This window comes from Pristiophorus japonicus, unplaced genomic scaffold, assembly GCF_044704955.1.
Source record: "Pristiophorus japonicus isolate sPriJap1 unplaced genomic scaffold, sPriJap1.hap1 HAP1_SCAFFOLD_1390, whole genome shotgun sequence".
Taxonomy (NCBI): Eukaryota; Metazoa; Chordata; class Chondrichthyes; family Pristiophoridae; genus Pristiophorus; species Pristiophorus japonicus.
Window position 1 is genome coordinate 27501 of NW_027251061.1, and position 5000 is coordinate 32500.

Consider the following 5000-nt stretch of genomic DNA (forward strand, 5'->3'; position numbering starts at 1 on the left):
GTCTGCCCACCGGCGGTGGGCGCATTGCGGGGCAGAACGGGAGGAACGCCGGAGTCGGTAACACACCAGCCGGAGCTGGCCCCACTCCGAGCCCTCCCACGTCGGACACGAGTCGCCAAATCGATCGGTGGATACCGAGCACACAACACGCAGGGGAACTTGGTGAAAGAACTGCGCGTGTGCTTAACTACTCAGTAAAACAGATTTCCCTCACTCAGGGGCTTGCATCTGTGACAGACAGCGTCCTTTGTTGCGCAAAGACGGAGGGCCGTTGGAAACTAGTCTGTCCTGAGAGCCGGGCACGGGTACAAGCGGGGCTGCTGGCTCCCAGAGTACGATTTCAGCAAAACACCAAAGAGTTTGAAAAGTACAACAAAAGACTTTGTCAAAATTGTTCCAAGTCTCGCACACCGTTCATTTTGTGACTTTCCAAGTGCTCTTTTCAAAGGTCTCTTTCCTGAGATTGAGCACCTTTCAGCAAAGCATCACTTTTCGGGCGCTTTCAAAGTGTACCCGCTGTCGTAAAAATGTTCTGAAAATCGTGTTCCCGAAAATCTCCGGGCACCCCGCCAACCCCCAAGGACAGAAATGACAAGTGTCAAGTTGGCGGGGCGTCGGGCCACCTGCTGCCGGCCATGAGCATCCAAATCCCCGCAGAAGGGGCATTTTCATTTCTTCATCGTGACTTCCGGCAATTTCCAAGGTTCAACTCATTAACGTTGTTCGCAGACACTTGCCAGAAAATGCAAGTGGCCACTTTGCCGGGCCGACTCGCTTGCCCAAGCGGGAAACCATCAACCGCAGGCCCGGTAAGGCGGCCGAATCTGACCTCATAGACTTCCACACAACGGGACTTTTGACTTTCCCGGCCGCGGGTGGCCTCCACCCGGCCTCAGCCATCAGCCCTGCCTGCCTCCAGCCGCCTTCTGGTTAATGAGTTATCCAGCCTGGCACTTCGGTTGCGCCAGCGAGACCAAGTCTCGGCTTTGGTTAATGATTTGAGCCGAACCGACCTGCCCCCCGCCACCGCGGGCTGAACTCGGGCAGGTCTGCCGATTTCCCGACTCCTTTCGGGGCCTAATCGGGTCGCGCGAGCCGCCTGGCGCGATCGGGGCCCATGCCCCGGCCTCTGCCAGGCCTCGGGCAGCCGCTTTTGAAGCCCGACCAAAAACCCGAAAAATGGGCAAAAAGGGAATAAATTCCCGCCCAAAAAGGGTGAATAGTCGGTTGGGCGGCAGCCCTGGTCGGTCTCTGCAGACCTGGAGGCTCGAGACGTTTGTTTGGAAAACTCACCAAGTCTCGATTCTGCCACCTCCTACCTCTGTGCAGATACCCCGCCAACCCCCAAGGACAGAAATGACAAGTGTCAAGTTGGCGGGGCGTCGGGCCACCTGCTGCCGGCCATGAGCATCCAAATCCCCGCAAAAGGGCATTTTCATTTCTTCATCGGGACTTCCGACAATTGCCGAGGTTCAACTCATTAACGTTGTTCGCAGACACTTGCCAGAAAATGCAAGTGGCCACTTTGCCGGGCCGACTCGCTTGCCCAAGCGGGAAACCATCAACCGAAGGCCCGGTAAGGCGGCCGAATCTGACCTCATAGACTTCCACACAACGGGACTTTTGACTTTCCCGGCCGCGGGTGGCCTCCACCCGGCCTCAGCCATCAGCCCTGCCTGCCTCCAGCCGCCTTCTGGTTAATGAGTTATCCAGCCTGGCACTTCGGTTGCGCCAGCGAGACCAAGTCTCGGCTTTGGTTAATGATTTGAGCCGAACCGACCTGCCCCCCGCCCCCCCCGGGCTGAACTCGGGCAGGTCTGCCGATTTCCCGACTCCTTTCGGGGCCTAATCGGGTCGCGCGAGCCGCCTGGCGCGATCGGGGACCATGCCCCGGCCTCTGCCAGGCCTCGGGCAGCCGCTTTTGAAGCCCGACCAAAAACCCGAAAAATGGGCAAAAAGGGAATAAATTCCCGCCCAAAAAGGGTGAATAGTCGGTTGGGCGGCAGCCCTGGTCGGTCTCTGCAGACCTGGAGGCTCGAGACGTTTGTTTGGAAAACTCACCAAGTCTCGATTCTGCCACCTCCTACCTCTGTGCAGATACCCCGCCAACCCCCAAGGACAGAAATGACAAGTGTCAAGTTGGCAGGGCGTCGGGCCACCTGCTGCCGGCCATGAGCATCCAAATCCCCGCAAAAGGGGCATTTTCATTTCTTCATCGGGACTTCCGGCAATTTCCAAGGTTCAACTCATTAACGTTGTTCGCAGACACTTGCCAGAAAATGCAAGTGGCCACTTTGCCGGGCCGACTCGCTTGCCCAAGCGGGAAACCATCAACCGAAGGCCCGGTAAGGCGGCCGAATCTGACCTCATAGACTTCCACACAACGGGACTTTTGACTTTCCCGGCCGCGGGTGGCCTCCACCCGGCCTCAGCCATCAGCCCTGCCTGCCTCCAGCCGCCTTCTGGTTAATGAGTTATCCAGCCTGGCACTTCGGTTGCGCCAGCGAGACCAAGTCTCGGCTTTGGTTAATGATTTGAGCCGAACCGACCTGCCCCCCGCCACCGCGGGCTGAACTCGGCAAGGTCTGCCGATTTCCCGACTCCTTTCGGGGCCTAATCGGGTCGCGCGAGCCGCCTGGCGCGATCGGGGCCCATGCCCCGGCCTCTGCCAGGCCTCGGGCAGCCGCTTTTGAAGCCCGACCAAAAACCCGAAAAATGGGCAAAAAGGGAATAAATTCCCGCCCAAAAAGGGTGAATAGTCGGTTGGGCGGCAGCCCTGGTCGGTCTCTGCAGACCTGGAGGCTCGAGACGTTTGTTTGGAAAACTCACCAAGTCTCGATTCTGCCACCTCCTACCTCTGTGCAGATACCCCGCCAACCCCCAAGGACAGAAATGACAAGTGTCAAGTTGGCGGGGCGTCGGGCCACCTGCTGCCGGCCATGAGCATCCAAATCCCCGCAAAAGGGGCATTTTCATTTCTTCATCGGGACTTCCGGCAATTTCCAAGGTTCAACTCATTAACGTTGTTCGCAGACACTTGCCAGAAAATGCAAGTGGCCACTTTGCCGGGCCGACTCGCTTGCCCAAGCGGGAAACCATCAACCGAAGGCCCGGTAAGGCGGCCGAATCTGACCTCATAGACTTCCACACAACGGGACTTTTGACTTTCCCGGCCGCGGGTGGCCTCCACCCGGCCTCAGCCATCAGCCCTGCCTGCCTCCAGCCGCCTTCTGGTTAATGAGTTATCCAGCCTGGCACTTCGGTTGCGCCAGCGAGACCAAGTCTCGGCTTTGGTTAATGATTTGAGCCGAACCGACCTGCCCCCCGCCCCCGCGGGCTGAAGTCGGGCAGGTCTGCCGATTTCCCGACTCCTTTCGGGGCCTAATCGGGTCGCGCGTGCCGCCTGGCGCGATCGGGGCCCATGCCCCGGCCTCTGCCAGGCCTCGGGCAGCCGCTTTTGAAGCCCGACCAAAAACCCGAAAAATGGGCAAAAAGGGAATAAATTCCCGCCCAAAAAGGGTGAATAGTCGGTTGGGCGGCAGCCCTGGTCGGTCTCTGCAGACCTGGAGGCTCGAGACGTTTGTTTGGAAAACTCACCAAGTCTCGATTCTGCCACCTCCTACCTCTGTGCAGATACCCCGCCAACCCCCAAGGACAGAAATGACAAGTGTCAAGTTGGCGGGGCGTCGGGCCACCTGCTGCCGGCCATGAGCATCCAAATCCCCGCAAAAGGGGCATTTTCATTTCTTCATCGGGACTTCCGACAATTGCCGAGGTTCAACTCATTAACGTTGTTCGCAGACACTTGCCAGAAAATGCAAGTGGCCACTTTGCCGGGCCGACTCGCTTGCCCAAGCGGGAAACCATCAACCGCAGGCCCGGTAAGGCGGCCGAATCTGACCTCATAGACTTCCACACAACGGGACTTTTGACTTTCCCGGCCGCGGGTGGCCTCCACCCGGCCTCAGCCATCAGCCCTGCCTGCCTCCAGCCGCCTTCTGGTTAATGAGTTATCCAGCCTGGCACTTCGGTTGCGCCAGCGAGACCAAGTCTCGGCTTTGGTTAATGATTTGAGCCGAACCGACCTGCCCCCCGCCTCCCCCGGGCTGAACTCGGGCAGGTCTGCCGATTTCCCGACTCCTTTCGGGGCCTAATCGGGTCGCGCGAGCCGCCTGGCGCGACCGGGGACATGCCCCGGCCTCTGCCAGGCCTCGGGCTGCCGTTTTTGAAGCCCGACCAAAAACCCGAAAAATGGACAAAAATGGAAAAAATTCCCGCCCAAAAAGGGTGAATAGTCGGTTGGGCGGCAGCCCTGGTCGGTCTCTGCAGACCTGGAGGCTCGAGACGTGACTTTGGAAAACTCACCAATTCTCGATCAGCCACCTCCTACCTCTGTGCAGGTACCCCGCCAACCCCCAAGGACAGAAATGACAAGTGTCAAGTTGGCGGGACGGATTTGACTTCGGTCGCCGAGCCCTGGAACTAATTTCCCGCAAACGGCTTCGGATTTAGCTCCATCCAGACTTCCGGGACGAAACTTGACAGGCCGTATCTCCGCACTCCCGGAGCGCAGCCGCACCGTTCCGGCACCCATCGACGCGGCTGGCCGAGCCCGAGCGAACGCACCCCACGGCGGACGGCTAGGCCTTTCCGATTTTTTCACCCTTTTTCCCGAAAAGATTCCAACTGGCAGGGACATTCGCCCGACGGCTTAAAGACATGCCCTTCTGCCACACTAACGTCCCCGCCTTCGTTTGGCTATGTTGGCTTCGTCATTTCCGTCTTTTATTAAAGATACCATCTTAACACGCCGGTTAACCATTTGCCAGAGTTTTCGGTTAATGGTTTGCCACCTTCAACCCATTTGGTTAACCATTTGCCGCCGACAATTTTCAGTTCATCAGTTGCCACATTCAGACTTTCTTCTCCGGTTGCATTTCGCGGACTTCCAGCGCGCTCGGCTTCGGGTCGGCCCGCAGGAATGTGGTAGCGTTCGATGC